The following is an 18,062-nucleotide window of genomic DNA, read 5'->3' on the forward strand; positions in this document are numbered from 1 at the left end:
GTCCCCGAAGGTACAACTATTTCTCAGTCCTGGTTAAAGCATGCAGTGCTAAGTTTACGTGTTTCTTTATAAAAACATGATTTCAGTAGATTTGTTCAGTTCTTCGTGAGCTAAGAGCCATTAGCCAGATTGTAACCGGTGCTTGCGCTGCTTGAAAGATGAACTGAAGAGTGATGTTACTCTCTTTCTGTTCATATACATAAAGGGTTTTAGGTTCATGAATGTGGAATAAAATCTGTCAGTGTGTCCTTAAGCATTAGCCCACAGTGGACATGTACATACTTAACATCACCAAAGTGTTTTTATTCCGGAGGTCTGTGAAAAAGTGGAATACTTGTGCTGTACAGTATCACCTGAGATCACAAGTGGAAAATAGTGTTAATAATTCAACACTTCGATCACAGACAATGATGTGGGATTTTGTATTTATTTATTTTTATAAACAGTGTATAAACAGACCATGGAACCGGCTCTGGTCCGACACACAGAGGTTGTTCAGGACCAGATGATGGTAAGTTTGTTCTTTTCATATCTTTAATGAACATTTACAGTCTCTTACTACCAGCAGAACTGCAGCTTCACATTTACACCATTCACACTCTAATGTTTCTTTACACTAATCACACACGGTAGTAACTTTAATAAATATTTTCTTAATATGAAACAATTGTTAATTTAAATATCACACACAAAACAACAAACAAAAAAAATACACTAAATGTTCCCTTTTTATGTCCTTTGCCCTCCAGTTTAAACCTCTCTTGCCCCATATGTGTGTTTTATGATGTGCCTGTAGAAATGAATGGAAGTAAGGATAGAAATGAAAGAAGGAACGGAAGACAGAGAGAAAGAAGGAGGAAGAGATTTTTATAGAACATGTCAGGGTTCAACTGAAGAAACACTTACAGCTGAGGAGTGAAACACTCTCCAGTGAAAAGAAAGGAAGAGATGGAAGGAAACAATGGAAGTAAGGAAGGAAACGAAGGAAGGAAAGGAAGGGAGGGAGGAAGGGAAGGAAGGGAGAGGAAGAAGGGAGAGAAAGAACAGAAGGGATAAAGAAGGACCTCCGGTTCATCTTCAAGAGCTCTACCCTGTCTTCTGCAATCGTAATGGAGGGGACGATCTGGAGCACCATCCCACCTCCAGCACCTGCATGAACCTTCTCAAGCTGCCCGAGTTCTACGACCAGCAGCTGATGAGAATCAATTTAATCTACGTCATCGAGTCTTCCTCATCGTCAGTCCGTGTTTCCACAAAGGTCTCCATTGTAATCTATATGGAAAAATAATCATAATTAAAATTAGGCACTACTTTATCAAAAAAGAAAGCAGCACATAAAGCTTATTTAAGTGTTTGTTTAATAGTGATTTCAAAAAAAGAGTCCGAATGTCACAGGAAAAATTGTACTCTTAACCTATTTATGTCTAAAAGTCTTTAAGAATTCCCTTCAACATAAAACACGTTGCTTCTTCTTTCGCGGAGCAATCAAGGGTTTCTCTTGTCTTTAAAACAGCCAACATATCATTCACTAGCAAGCAGGTCACATAAAAACATTACATCCACCAAAGCATATCGTTATATTTACATATATTACCTGCTGTTAATCCTACAAAGCATATCGTTATATTTACATATATTACCTGCTGTTAATCCTACAAAGCATATCGTTATATTTAACTCCATTTGTCTGTATAAATATCATTTCCTCTGAGGAAAAAAAATGCTTACATTCCGGCGCTTTTTTATTAAACCATGGTCAGTTTTAAAATTCGTACCCAATTTGCAGGGACACAGTGCTGATTGGTTGGTTGGGTTGTTTACATCATTGGTGAGGCATCTGAATGGAATGTTACTGCTATAGAAACAGCAGTGATGTTAGCTAATGGCTAATATTAGTTAATTCCTTTCTATAAGCCTATATTGAATCATTTTGTGATGCTGTAACATTAATTTGAATATAAAATAAAATTAAATAAAAAATATATATATATTTTTAAATTATATTAAAATATGAATTATAAATTAAACAAATAATTAAAAAAACAATAAAGAAAAACAAAAACAGGATTATATATATATATATATATATATATATATATATATATATATATATATATATATATATATATATTGTTATATACACTCACTGTGTGAATCTATATTACTTTAAGATTTATTTTTTAGATTTTACATATTTTGTGGTCCATGGTCAACGGTGCCACAGGAAAAATTTACTCTTATATGAAATTATATTATGTGCAATTGAATATCAGTACCTGTATATCATTCAGTGTGTTCATTATATCACTGATAGATGTTTGAGGGATCTAGTTTAAAAAAACAAAACAGATTTACAAAATTGTATAAAAATTACTTGAAGTTCTATGAACAAAGCCTAAGGTTTAAGGTTTAACCTTAAAAGAGCTGTTGTGTTTATGTCATTCGGTGTTGAACGTATATCTGTCGAAGCGGTACACAGTGCACATCTCAGGAGTGTCGCCCAGGATCAGGATCTGGCGGTCTAGGGGAATCCCACTTAGGGCAGATATGGCGGTCTTTACGTCTTCAACCCTGCTTCCTGCCTGGACCTCTAGGGGAAGACGTCGCCGAACTGGGTCTCCACAGATTTTCCATTTAAATCTATATGGAAAAATAATAATAAATAAAATTAGACACTACATTACCAAAAATAGTAAGCAGCACATAAAGCTTATTTAAGATCACCAAGCAGACGGTCGACCCCTCCTGCATGTTGTATTCTGACAGGGTGCAATTGTCCTCTAGGATGGTGTCACCCAGGATCAGGATCTGGTGGTCTAGGGGAATCCCACTTAGGTCTTTACGTCTTCAACCCTGCTTCCCTGGGTCTCCACAAAGATTTCCATTTAAATCTATATGGAAAAATAATCGTATATAATATTAGACACTACATTACCAAAAAAGTGAGCAGCACATAAAGCTTACTTAAGTATTTGTTTACTAGTGACTACAAAAAACTGACTTACATTCCGCCGAAACTGAATTTGAAATGCATGCTTGGTTCACGTGTCCTACTTTTATACACTGTTTTCGTGTACCTTCTGTTTACGCTCATGTCTAGCCTGCCCCCATATCGATGACATCATCACCGATCTGCTATATAAAGAGGAAGCAGAAGAAGAAGGTGAAGAGTTTTAGTAGTGTTGGTTGATTGTAGTGTTGTGAGAGAGTTTTTTGTTCAGGTGCCCCATTTTTATACACTCTGTTTTCGCGCACCTTCTCTGTTTACGCCTGTGCTGTCATGCATTCATTCATTCACTCACGCACTCACACATTCACCCACCCGCTCCTTTGAGTTCTGAGTGGGAGCTGTGGCCTGACTGGTTATGGTGGAGTTCCGAGTGGGAGCTGTGGCCTGACTGGTTACGGTGGAGTTCTGAGTGGGAGCTGTGGCCTGACTGGTTACGGTGGAGTTCTGTTAGTTAAATATTTGTACTTTCATTTCTTTTGAGAAATCACCTTCTTTCCTCTTGACCCATCTGACATAATGGCTAGAGGAGCTTGAGCGGCCCTGATCTTTCGGGACAGCCTGCAGGTCGTAGTAATCGCTATTATTGGAGGCCAGATCTGCACAGAAATGAAACTTTATCACAGTTGTCTAACCCATGTTTACATAAACATTTACACAGAAATGCATACAAACACACACCGTTAGGAAAAGAAAAGTCTTCATATTTCACTTCTTTTGGAGCTTCGACCTTCCTATTGATCTGTGGAACAGAAAGGAGCAGCATTGTAACTACTGACATCAGAACACACAAGGACAGGATAAACGAGTGGCTGAAACCTTACCTTCTGCTGCTGTTCCTCCAGCTTTCTGTCCTCCAATTCCTTAAACCATAAAATTGTGTATTGTATTGTGTTCATGTACATGTCTGTGTGCAGGTTGATTCCAGGCCAGAGTTTCCAGCCTGCCCTAGCCTGCCCTGATCCTGCCCCCATATCAACGACATCACTGATCTGCTATATAAAGAGGAAGCAGCAGAAAAAGGTGGAGGGTGTTAGTAGTGTTGGTTGATTGTAGAGATCGATTATTGTGCTGTTGTGATAGTTCTTGTTCTGGTTTTGACTTCTGACTCTGAGCTTGGTTTACCCCTGTAAATGTTGCTGTGGTTACACTTTGTATATATGCATACTGTATATATCACTGTAATATTGTTCAATGTGTCACTGGCAGTGGGCGTGTGGCTGCCTTATTTCTTTAGGACTGGGCTACTTTTTCCCCCTGTGTGTTTCGGAGTCACTTGAGGGTGGGCCCAGGCCAAAATAATAAACAAACAATTCAAACAATTCTACCTGAAAGCAAAGAAAAGAAAAATACAGTGGGACTTCCCTAACTCCCTACCATTGTACTGTTGATTGTATACACTGTTTATCTATGAAAATATACCAATACACTTATCTAGAAATTTTATTGTGTCTTTGATTTTGCCCATTTATAAAAGGTATCAAATCACTGAATCCAGAGCTATAACTCTATGCAGCCCAACCCTAGACTGGGTGGTAAACAGACCTCATGTGCACATCTCATACACGTCCAGCATGAAGGGGAATTTCACGTCCTATGTGCAAAATGTCTCAGAACCCAAATATACTTGGTTGACATTTTCCTAGCTGCAGAACTAACGCCCCTTTTCCACCGAGGCAGTTTGAGTGCAGGTTCGGAGCCTAATTTAGAACCAGTTCTTTCCTTTTCAACCACCAAAGCACCGCCTCTGAACCAGTGGTTCTTAAGTAGCACCAAAACGTTGCTGGTCTAGACTTAAGAACCGCTTGTGTCAGGGGCTGTGGGCAGGGCTACTGTTAGCACATTTGATAATGTACCTTAAGTATACTAATGTTTAATACACTTTATGCAATATGATCAATTATCAGCACTCATGATAGTAGGTAGCTACATGCTAAGGCTAACTTTTTTCCCGAGTCCAGGACATGCTGCACAACAAAGGGTGTATACTTGAGGTGGTGTACTGAGGTTACGTAAAGTGATCTTACCTTGAGGCATTAACAGACTCCCTCTCCTTGTAGTAGAAGCGAACCATCTGAACAGTCAGGTACCCTGGGAGACGACTGATTTTAGACTGGAACACACAGATAAACAAACATGTATTGTAAAAAAAAAACACAAACAAACTTTTTAGCATTGTACCGATTTTGTATAGTGCGTCTATCTAAATTTCTCTCTTAATCCTGTGACTACAAGAGGAAATAATTTTTTTTTATCTCTGTAGAGACGGAAAAAAAATTCTTTCCTCTTTTAGTGGCCGGATTAAGAAAAAAGAAAGATATTAACAAGATTAGTATAATCTCAGAAAAGAAAGAAAGAAAGAAAATCTGTTATACTTTTATTACAGCACATCCCTGAGTGTCAGTTGTTACTATAGAAAAAATAACATTATATGCACATTAGCATTCAAATGCTTTAATATAAACCTATGTATCAAATCTGCACTAACACAAGAGCAATATAGAAAATTGGTCAAATTTTGTCCAATCAGAATGCAAAGTCATAACCCCCCCCCCCCCCCCCACACACACACACACACACACTTCAGATACTCACCAATCTAATGCCAGTTACTAGATATTTGACCTCTTGGTTGATGAAGCAGCTGAGCTGCAGATTGCTCTCCATACCTTCGACGGGTTCCTTGTCCTCTTGACTCCATGCACTTCATTCTGCACATGGATGAGTTAAAGAGGAATGTGTGCACATGCACAATGTGTGTGTGTGTGTGTGTGTGTGTATATAAATATATAAATAAATGTCCAACACTGAATCAGAATCAGCATTACAACAGAGAGAGAGAGAAAGTGTAAAGATTTCACGGTGAAATAAGACATTTCTCCAGGACCATCGTGCTACGTAACACAACATAGAGCAACACAGAGCTGAGGACTGAAACCTAAGTTGTCCTAGCTACATAAAGTGCATAGTGTGCACTTATTGCACACAGTGAAAGACAAAAGACAGCACAGAAAGACAACTCCATACACTACAGGACATAAAAATAGATTGACCATTGTGCAAATAAGCAGATGTAAACAATAAGTGGATTATTGTAAACATACAATAGCAACAGTTGATGGCAGCATTTTAATAGAGATGTGATTTGAATAGAACAGTTCTATACAGAAGACTCAATAGCCATCTACTGGTTAAAGTCTAGTAATGGACATAAAGACTTTAAGAATGTATAATAAAATTCCACAGGATGTTCTATCACACAAACCTAACTTTACTTGATATGTACCTGGGTACATTGTATAAAGACAACTATAAAAAGAATGATGGAGCTATTTTAATTCACTGTTATAAACAGCTTATATAATTATAATTTTATATATATTCCCTTTCCTACTCATATAAACTCCAATGTTATTGATCAAGTTGTTCATTTGGATTCAAAGCTTCAAAATATTTTATTTTTATTTAGACAAAAAAAAAATAAAAAATACAACAACTGAAGAGTATCTTTAGCAATAGCCTTACCTGATGTAGCAAGGACAATTATAAATAATTCCTGCTAATTGCTGTCAGTCTTGGATGAATGTTAATATAAACACAACATGAATAGCATTGTTATATCCAGAAAAAAAGAATAATCATCACATTAATATATATAATTATTAATGAGTTGTCTACGTCCATAGTTCTCTTCATGCACTTTTACTCTTGCATAATACAGGACAGGTCAGCATTCAGAAGACTTCAGCTGGGAAACTCCACTTCAGTAAAGCAAATTTGAAATTGTGAAATTGTCTTTATGTGCAAATATAACGTAGTTATACACCAAGTCCATGAACAAGGGTCTAATCCCTTGTAAACAACTGTATTTTAACCTGCTGTGACATGCTGCTCTGACCAAAAAGATATTACACCATGAGGGTTAATATTGTGATAATAATAAATAATAATAAAGTGATGCTGGTGATCTATTTACATTGCATTCATTATGTTTAACAACTTTCACCTACAGAACTAGTCTCTTACACCAAAATTACAGGGGAACATGCAAAAGGAGATTATATAGTTCATATTTACAGCACAAATATGAACTGGACTCTTCAAAATAACCTTCGGGGGCTCATAACTATAAAAGTTTAATATATAATACTAAAATAAGTTTGTGTACAAATCTCACATTGCCCATAGAAAAGAAAGGAATTAACTAATTATAGCCATTAGCTAACATCACTGCTGTTTCTGTGGCAGTCCATTCGGATGCCTCACCAATGACGTAGTGCAGAAAAAAAACCAATCAGCACTGTCCCAGATAGCAATTACGTTTGGGCCACATGTGGGTATTATCTGGCACATATGGCCTAGATGTGGCGTGGCTATACAGATATGGGCCAAATTTTGGCCATATTTGTTTTGCCATAACTTTAAAATCGGCGGGAAATGCTCTCTTGGTTCACAACTCATTTTGAGGTATATGGCCCAGATAACAACAAACAACAAAATGTTTTTGGCTATGAATCAACAGTACTTAAGTAAAGTTGGCCGCAAATTCACAGACTGGAGGTTCCCCGAGTCAATAACTCCTGAGCTAAACGCTGTTACTACACAAATAACACCTCTTTTCTATCGTAATAATGTAGAGAGGCAGCTACAACCCAATTTTCCTCAAAATACATATGTATGTCTCTATGTGCGAACCAAGGGACCGTCTGCAAAGTGCAAAACCCGAAAAGCGAATACTAAAAACAGGGAGAAATGTCTTCTTGTATAATTTTTATGTTTTTTTTTTTTTTTTAAAAAGTAAAACACATTTCCCCCAAGTAAGTGTTGTAGTATAACTATCAGGACATCGGTGATGTGTGAGCTGAATTTGGTGACAGTACAGTGTATCACGGTGGTTATTGACTGTTTTTTAGTATTCGCTTTTCGGGATTTGCACTTTGCAGACGGTCCCTTGGAATCTGTCTCGTGCACTGAAAGTCATGCGTGTCTTTTTTGAATACATCCAGTGTAAATTTTAACCAGTTGGTGAAAAAATATTCTAAAAATATATTATAAAAACAAAATCTAAATAATTTGTCCTAAGAAATTATGGTATTATTATGGTCCACATATTGAAAAATACAATTTGCAATTCCTTTCGAAAATATACTAGAAAAATTTTTTTTGGCCAATCAGAGGGGGTTAATTATTGCAATTATTAAAGGAGGAAATTTATATTAAATGAATTTTTTTCCCCATTATCCTCCAGCTCTAACTTCCAGGTTGTATTTCTGCTAGCATTATTTAAATTCATCTTTATTGCAGGTGCAGCCAGGCAGAATACCCTTACTGCAAAAGCATCAAATAAAGACAATCAACATAATTAGATGGTTGCACCTCACTGGAGACCGAGAGGGGGGTAGGAGGGAGCGAATGAAGAAACAAGAGGCCCAACAAAACACTGCCGACCCTCATTAGGCACATCAAAACTCAATTTCTCAATTCAAGTTCTCTGTACAAGTTAATCTGATTTTTTTGTACTTTTTTCTGTGATTTTTATTACTCTGAGATGAATACATATACATTCTTAAATGTATTCTTATGTTCACTCTTAAAGCTGTAATTATTTAAACACTTGTTTTGAAGTAAATTGTTTTGAGTACATTTGTTGTTGAGTTTTACCTTTACCTTTAAGTTAATAAGACTTTTACATACTGTCAGCTTCATGTGTGGCACATATGGGCCAATAGATTTTAACAGAACTCAAATTGCATATAAGGCTCATATTTGGGCCACATTAAATTGTATTATTTGTCTCATGTTTGGTGGAGTTATGGCACTCCTTTGGTTCAGTTCTTTCAAAGAAGAGGTGTGCCATATCTGGGCCACATAAATTACATTTGGCTCATGCTTGGTAAACTTATGGAACTGCTTTGGTTCAGTTTTGGCAAAGGAGCTGTGGGCCATATCTGGACCGACAAACACAAACTAATCTGGGCCTAAGCTGAGCTGTTTATCTGGCCCAAATCTGCAAATCGCGCATATTGGGCACGAATTTTAAAACTGACTACGGTTAAAAAAAAAAAAGCACCGTAATTTTTTTCCCTCAGAGGAAATATTTATACAGACAAACCTAACGATATGCTTTGTAGGATTAACAGCCATTAATATATTTCGCCGATATGAGTTGATCAATAGGTTACAGGTGACCTGCTTGCTAGTAACTAAAATTCTGTTTAACTTATAATAAGTAATAAATGTGATTTAATTAATATGTTATAAACATTTCAGATGGACTTTCCCGCGTTTTCTGAGGTAATCTTAACAGTCGCTGATTTGACGTTTAACTAGGCACGAGCGCCGCTGATCTGACCAATTAAATAAGAGCTGTAGGTCACCATGGCGTCTCTGATTGGCTCTCATGGCAGAATGACAGCACAGGCGTAAATAGTGTAAAAAGTAGGTCACATGAACCAAGCGTGCATTTCAAATTCAGCAGCAGAATGTAAGTATTTTTTTTTTCTCAGAGGAAATTATATTTATATTATTTGTAGTGTCTTAGTTTATATTATATTATAATATTACTTGTTGTATATTAATGTAGTGTCTAATTTTAATTATTATTATTTTTCCATATAGATTACAATGGCAGATTTCATCATTTTGGTGAAAACCCTCACTGAGACCGCGTTCAACCTTGGTGTCGAAGAGGGAGACACCATCCTAAGGGTCAAGGAGAGGGTCCAGGACCTCATAGGGATTCCCCGGAGCACCAGTGGCTGCTCATGGGCGACACAGTCCTGGATGATGGTCACAACCTGACCGACTACAACTTCCAGGCGGGGTCGACCATCATGCTGGCGCTCCGCCTCAGGACCTTTGACACTGAGGAAACGCCAGCCAAACTGACCATAAAACCGGCCAAAGCCCTCCTTATGGCTTAGTCAGTACTTTCAACACCGATCTAAAAAAACAACAGCTCTTTCAAGAGCTACCCAAATATAAATAAAGAGATGTTCCTTCTTTACAGAATGTGTTTTGCTATGTGTTATACTGAACATAGGCTTTAATGTGAATTAAATATAATATTATATTTAATGTTGTATGTGTATAACAATATCAATATAGGGTTTATAGCATGTGGTGGCCTTACGAGCTGAAATAACACAATAAACAGATCACCTGAATGGATTCCCAGGCAGCTGGAACACAAATTTCCCTCCTCTACCGAACAGCAGCGCGATCCTTTATCGCCATAACAACGTCCGAGGTAAGTCCCAACTGGTCCATGAATTCCTCCCAGTCACATCGTTAACTAAACTAAACGCAATGTTGGACTGTAGGAAAGCAGTCAGATAGTCACGAGAATTAGCGTAGCTTCGGCTGCTCTGTGCAGCACTCAGAAGAAACAACTCGTAAACTTTACTCTTGTACAGATTATATACACAAATAAAATAAATAAAAGTAGTAATAACACTCAGCCAAATACAGACGCTTTAACACACTTTGTCAGTGGTTATTTACTCTATATTAGCCTTAAAACCTGCAGGAGACAAAAAACAAAACTCTCACACCGAACTGCAGTTCTAAACTCAACCCCTTTATCCAATCATAATACTCAGTATAACCTGCAGAGGTTGGAATAAGTGGGAAAAGGGCCAATCACAATATAATGAACAAACTGCTAGGTAAAGCCACGTTTTGAACCAGTGCATTACTAACAAACCTTATGCATACAGTAACTCTTAAAAGGGACGTGCACAATTATTTTATCAGTATACACAGACACAGTTATGATATTATATGGACCACAAACAATCATAAATGCCCCATTACATGAAAATAAAAGAAATTAAACTTAATATAATCCTAATAGGGCTACATTAATGTTTCAGCAGAACAAAGTGATTCAATATAGGGGTTTAGTAGTTGTCACGATCCCAGAGGGTGTTTAGGGGTATGGATGGGATGTAACAACATGAAATGATTATAAGGTTTGATTTTTGGTGTGTATGTGGAAATCAATGACAAAGACAACAAATAGTGGGCAAAACCTGTATCTATTAATATACAAGTGGTGGTGACAAGTGAAAAAAGGTGATGATAATATTTACAATATTTACAGAAAACAGACGAAGACACAAAAGGGGAAAGGGACACTGAGCGGTGCCAAAACAAAGAAATAAGCAAAACAAAACCACTCTAACTTGTTTTTAACCCTCTAACTTAAGCTATAAAGGAAAAGTAATGAGACAAACCTTTAGAGTCGAACGACACCCTAACTACCCTACACTACCTACCCAAACAAAACGTACAGAGGTCTAATACAGAAATGATTACCTATGTGTTGCACAATGTATGTCACATGACGTACTTACCTGTCCACTTTCCCCAATATAAACAATGTCACATACACAGGGCGAATGAACACTAACATACAGATGCAGAACAAGTGACAAACAAGTTGGGTTACATGAACAGTCGGACATACAAATGGAAAAACAACACAAAACAACACAACACAACAAACAAATCAGCACACGTTATCAAATGGAGTCAAGTTTAACAGGAACACGAGCGAACTGGCATGAATGAAAAAACACAACACCAAACCGACAAACACAGCACGTAACAGCAGCAGAAAATGATTCAATATAGGGTTTTAGCAGCAGGGGTCGACAATTATGCTGGTGGTCTGCCTCAGGACCTGTGACATCAACACTGATGTGGTGTATGCCCTGAACACAATGGCTCTGAATGATCAAGAATGATCTTTACCCTAAAAGGGATACCCCCACACTACCAGTGGCTGCTCCAGGAGGGGTCCATCATTATTCTGGTGCTCCGCCGCAGGAGTGGACAATAAGGACATGTCCGTTTTTTTTTTTTTTTAAATCTGTTATTTGTTCTATTTGTTCACTTGTTTTAAAGTAAAAAAAAAATAGTGAAATATTAAAAAGATTTTTACTTTATTTTATTTCAACTGAATCTAGTAATGTCTACTTATGTTGGGTGACAGGAAATTTAGGACGTGTGTCGGGTGATTCATGTGGACAGCACTAAACTTTAAGTGAACCTTCACCCTACTTGACGTATATTGGTGCTCAGAGTGCAGGCATTGCCCTTTCGCACTCGTCCCACCTCACCGGGGCTTGGGAACACTATAGGTCTAGTCTCATGAGTGAGTGTCATACAGATGTAGTCTAAACACACGTTTCTCTTACTTTAAACTGTACTTTAACCTGCTGTGACATGATATCACCGTGAGGGTTAATAATGCACTAAAGTAGTGCTGGTGATCTATTTACATTGCATTCATTATGTATGACAAGTTTCACCTACATGACTAGTCTCTTACACTAATATTACAGGGGAACAGGCTCCTGCATACACCATGCATAAGGAGATTATATAGTTCATATTTACAGCACAAATATGAACTGGACTCTTCAAAATGACCTTTGGGGGACTCATAACTATAAAAGTGTAATATAAAATAATAAAATCAGTTTGTGTACAAATCTCACACTGCCCCTAGAAAAGAAAGGAATTAACTAATATTAGCCATTAGCTAACATCACTGCTGTTTCTGTGGCAGTAACATTCCATTCAGATGCCTCACCAATGACGTAATGCAGAAAACAACCCAACCAACCAATCAACACTGTGTCCCTGCATATTGGGCGCGAATTTTAAAACTGACCATGGTTAAAAAAAAAAAAATAAAAAAATAAAAGCGCCGGAATGTAAGCAATTTTTTTCCTCAGAGTAAATGATACAATAGGTTCAATAGGCTGACCTGCTTGCTAGTAACAAAAAAATTGTTTAACTTATAATAAGTAATAAATGTAATTTAATTAATATGTTATAAACATTTCAGATGGACTTTCCCGCGTTTTCTGAGGTAATCTTAACAGTCACTGATTTGATGTTTAACTAGGCACGAGCGCCGCTGATCTGACCAATTGTAGGTCACCACGGCGTCTCTGATTGGCTCTCGTGGCAGCAAGAAGACAGCGCGAGCGTAAAGAGAGAGTATAAAAGTAGGGCACGTGAACCAAGCTCGCATTTCAAATTACATTTCTAGATGGATGATATCTTTGTGGAGACCCAGTTCGGCGACGTCTTCCCCATCCAGGTCTAGCCAGGAGGCAGGATTAAAGACGCCAAGACCGCCATAACTGCCCTAAAAGGGATCTCACAGGACCGCCAGATCCTGATAGAAGGCGACACCGTCATGGATGACGGTCAAAACCTGACGGACTACAACATCCAGGCGGGGTCGATCATCATGCCGCCTCAGGACCTTTGATCCCACTGGGGAAACGCCAGCCAAACTGGCCATAACACCGGCCAAAGCCCTCCTTACGGCTTAGTCAGTTAAACGTTCAACACCGAACTAAACAAACAACAGCTCTTTTAAGAGCTACCCAAATATCAATAAAGAAATTTTCCTTCTTTACTGAATGTGTTTTGCTATGTGTTATACTGAAAAAGGCTTTAATGTGAATTAAATATAACATATTTAATTTTGTGTGTATAACAGCACAAAGTGACACGATATAGGGTTTAAATCGTGGTGGCCTTTAAAACAGAAAATGGCCTCTTCACCCTTACGAGCTGAAATAAAACAATACACAGATCACCTGAGCGGATTTCCAGGCGGCTGGAACACAAAATTTCCCTACTCTGAAGCTGTACATCTTTCTGTAGTCCCTCATTTACCGAACAGCAGCGCGATCCTTCATCGCCATAGCAACGATACTCCATAGCAACGTCCGAGGTAAGTCCCAACTGGTCCATGAATTCCTCCCAGTCCTCCCTTTAACACACTTTGTCAGTGGTTATTTACTCTATATTAGCCTTAAAACCTGCAGGAGACAAAAAACAAAACTCTCACACCGAACTGCATTTCTAAACTCCACCCCTTTATCCAATCATAATACTCAGTATAACCTGCAGATGTGGGAATAAGTGGGAAAAGGGCCAATCACAATATAATGAACAAACTGCTAGGTAAAGCCCATAGATATATACACTAGATGTATAGTGCAGTACATTGGAACGAATGCGTCAATTGAGCCGCCATCTTGGTACAGGGGACCCCCTCCTTAAGATGCATTAGCGTCAATGTAGGCAAAGATATAAAATCACCATAAATCGTCATGAATGCCATTTCAATTTTTTTTGTTTCGTTCCAAAGGTCAGACATGTATTTATCATTGAGTCCAGAGAAAATTTAAGGTTTTGATATGAAGACAATCTACTTTTTCACAATATAATGCATAGTGCTAGTAAACTTACATTCTTCCACTTGAGTAAACTTCATATGAACAATCACTACTTACCTTATAGCCTACTGCATACAACACTGCTTCAATGGTGTGACTATACATGTTCATTGGAACATTTAAATTGTATTGGTTTATTAGATATGATACAAAAAGCAATTTACAGGTGGAAGCAAATCACAAATTTGAGAGGAAAATGTGAAAGTCAGATAGTTGAGGTGCCAAAGAATGTTCAATCTTTTATTTATTCCTTTCCCACAATACTTTTGAAACATTAAGTAAGTATGTAAAATGGCTCTTGTCCAGCCATTTTATGACACTTGGAACTATTCCTAATGTGGAATTCATTTGATGTAATAATTATTCATTATTTTGCACAATTTGGATTTAGTTGAAATTCTGATTTCTTTATTATTGTTTGTTTTACATGAGTTATTTTCACTTCCAAAATGGTATATTTTTTGAATTTCTTTTGTATGTTGCGCTGGACAAAAGAGGAACAGTAATCTAATGGAACAGGATACACTTATTAAAAGTCAATAAATGAGCCCAAGGCTGAGTTTGTACACTGGCATTGGGTGTCTTTATTTCACACACATACTGTACAAGGTTAAATTCAAATTCAATTTATTTGTATAGCACTTTTAACAATTCCCATTGTCTCAAAGAGAACAGAAGTATAGAAACAGAAGAGAGAGAAATAAATAATTATAGAAGAAGAAGAAGAAGAAGAAGAAGAAGAAGAAGAAGAAGAAGAAGAAGAAGAAATAAATAAATAAATATCAGAATCAGAAAGAGCTTTATTGCCAGGCATGTTTTCACATGCGAGGAATTTGTTTTAGTGAGAGAATTTCCACAGTGTAACAGAATAACATATACAATATAGACGAAATTGTATGTACACATTTACAGGTGTGAAATGTGCAATTGAAATATACATATACAAATATAGGCAATTTGTATGTACAAATGTGCAAGTGTGAGAAAAATGTGCAATTGAAGTAAACAATATATACAATTTGTATGTATAAATGTGCTTGAAATGTGCAATTGAAGTATACGTAGTACAAATGTAATATAAATAAATGAATACATACAATTAAAGTTTAAATTTAATTTAAAATTATGAATTTAAAATTTAAAATTCTATATATCTATCCCTATCCCTAATGAGCAACTCAGAGGTGATGATGGCAAGGAAAAACTCCCTGAGATGATATGAGGAAGAAATCTTGAGGGGAACTAAGCTCAGAAGGGAATCCATCCTATTTTGGGTGACAATGGACAATATATAATGTAAATGTAAATAATGTCCTTTATACAACAGTTTATAATAGTGCAACCAAGAGCTCCTGAGGAACCAATGGGTCAGCGCAAAGTCTGAGTTCACCACAGGCCCAACACTAATCCCTTCCTGTCAAAGTCTTCAAATGATTTCTGATAAAGACCAGACCATACAACTGACTGACAAAACATTGGTTCATAGAAGCCATGACAGTCTCCAGGCAGCTCTATCCATAACAATCCCATGAATCACTAGCTGACCATCCAGATCAATCCCTGGCAGGTTGACCACTGGGCGATGAGACGAATGTGAAGATTCCCAAGGACATTGATATCCCCTCATCCAATGAACACTTTTCTGTTGCTCTCATAGCTAACACTAATATCATCTGGATTGGCTAAAAATGTGTAAAAAATTAAAAGTTAAAAAGTACTCATGTTCTATTACATTAGATTTTCAAAATCAAAGTATTTATAAATGAAACGATGTTGTTTATCTAATGAATTTAACATCCCGGGCCCTGAAGCTCTGGTTGAATTACATTGTTTTTACAAAGACTGATATATTTGGCATTCACCTGTGAAATAATTAAAATATGTCTATTTTATGAATAATAACCACCTTAGTTGATCTGTCATTGTAGTGTCATGGTAATACCAACACACTCTGAAGGAGATGCGTGGTACAGTGGTGTTATGGTGCAACCAGACATACAGTATATACAGAGTCATAGTTGAAAACTTCATGGGAGAGTGGCTTTTTGCTCAAAAGGTCCACAAGAAAGCATGAAAGTGATCCAGTGAAGATACTGTTTGGTGTCATGAGACCATGTTTGAGGTACTGTATTTGGGCAAGTTTCATGCTTAGAACCAGGGCTTCTCATCAAAATGGAAGGGAGAATGAATAGATGGACCAAAATACAAATGGATATTATAAAGAACATGTTGATGCATGGATGGATGGATGGATGGATGGATGGGTGGATGAATGGATAGATGAATGGATAGATCGATTTATGTAGGGTAAACAACCCTTGTAATTTACTAGTTTAACCAGTGCTGACTCTGTACTGCAATGAACACTAAATCCTGACACGTTTAATACATGTGATTTCTCAATTAGGTTTCTTAATCAGTCAACATGAAGTGCTGAGAAAATATTTACAGTTATTTTTTACTCTTTTTACAACACCACAGAGAAGAAAATAGATGTTGTAAAGATATTCACTGCTCTGATTGACTGCATTAAGAAAATCCAGGCTGAGCTGCTTAAGGTGATGGAGGAGGAGCAGAAAGCAGCAGAGGGGCAGACTGAAGAGTTCATCAGGCACCTGCAGTGGCCACGACTTTCTTCTAGGTACACTTGCACACACTTTTTGAAGGAACTCGGCCGGTAGGTTGTTCCAAACATCTTGGAGAACTGACCACAGATCTTCTGTAGATGTCAGCTTTCTCACATCCTTCTGTCTCTTCATGTTATCCCAGACACACTGGATGATGTTGAGATCAGGGCTCTGTGGGGGCCATGCCATCACTTCATGCTGGTTTGAAGGCAAAAAAAAAAAACCCACCATATATTGATTTGATTTAGATTTTTCTTTTGTTTGCTCACTTTGCATTTTGTAAATTGACAGAAAAAAACACTCATTATTTATATTTCTGAATGCATTCTTTGTTTACACCATTTTTTCACACCGGCCTAAAACTTTCGCACAGTATTGTATATGTATTACACATAATTGTTTAGCTGACTAAAAAAAAAACCCAAAAAAACAAAGAAGCTGTGGTAAAACCCAACATGATGATGAAACTGGATCACCACTTTGATTCAGATATTGCAAGCAAGCAATAAAAAAAAACAAAAACAAATATTAGGTGTTAAATACACTAATGCTATCCTAGAGCATTCTATATGTTTCCTCACCTAGAAAATAGGTGGTTTACAACCAAAGGTTACATGTTTGTTGTTACATCTAGCTGTAAATATCAGTAATTGAAAGCTGAGATTCTGTTTTATTAACAAAAGAATCTGTCTTGCTTTTGGAGATGGAATTTGTTTCCAATTGTCTAACAAACCTGATGTTTACAAGCAAAAAATTATATTTTACAGAATGTACAGTAATAATGTCTTTTAATTTATCCAAACAGAAAAGAAGCAAATTCAACAATATGCAGGTGTGTGGTTTCTTAACCTTTTTTTTTTTTTTTTAATTCATTATTATTATTTTGAATTTTGAAGTTGTCTTTTTCTCTCAGTGGATGTGACTCTGAATCCTGATACAAGAAATCCTGCTCTCATCCTACCTGATGATAGAAAACAAGTGATGCCATGGAGACAAGCGACAAAAACTAGCAGATAACAGGAAGCAATTAGATCATTGTCCCTTCATATTGGGAAAGGATGGATTCTCCTCAGAGAGATTTTACCATGAGTTGCAGGTCAAATGGAAGAATATGTGGGATATAGGAGTGGCCCGAGAGTCTGTTCATTTGAAAGGGGA

At 37.1% G+C, this 18,062-nt stretch overlaps 1 long non-coding RNA gene across 8 annotated transcripts; it reads right to left on the reverse strand.

Moving 5' to 3' along the window:
- Positions 1-407: 407 nt before the first annotated feature.
- LOC113648493 lies at positions 408-5,645 on the reverse strand. Of its 8 annotated transcripts, XR_007137730.1 has the most exons (10): positions 5,035-5,520; positions 3,832-4,002; positions 3,689-3,749; positions 3,323-3,606; positions 3,006-3,135; positions 2,725-2,891; positions 2,415-2,640; positions 2,277-2,327; positions 1,776-1,855; positions 408-1,272 (listed from the first exon to the last, which is right to left on the reverse strand). It is a non-coding gene; the product is annotated as an uncharacterized LOC113648493 (long non-coding RNA). The 8 variants fall into 8 exon arrangements; XR_007137731.1 differs by lacking the exons at positions 1,776-1,855; positions 2,277-2,327 and adding an exon at positions 5,603-5,645 and having other exon boundaries at positions 3,832-3,999; positions 5,035-5,120; XR_003441922.2 differs by lacking the exons at positions 1,776-1,855; positions 2,277-2,327 and adding an exon at positions 5,603-5,645 and having other exon boundaries at positions 5,035-5,120.
- Positions 5,646-18,062: the final 12,417 nt, after the last annotated feature.

Source organism: Tachysurus fulvidraco, chromosome 1 (assembly GCF_022655615.1).
Source record: "Tachysurus fulvidraco isolate hzauxx_2018 chromosome 1, HZAU_PFXX_2.0, whole genome shotgun sequence".
NCBI classification, from domain to species: domain Eukaryota; kingdom Metazoa; phylum Chordata; class Actinopteri; order Siluriformes; family Bagridae; genus Tachysurus; species Tachysurus fulvidraco.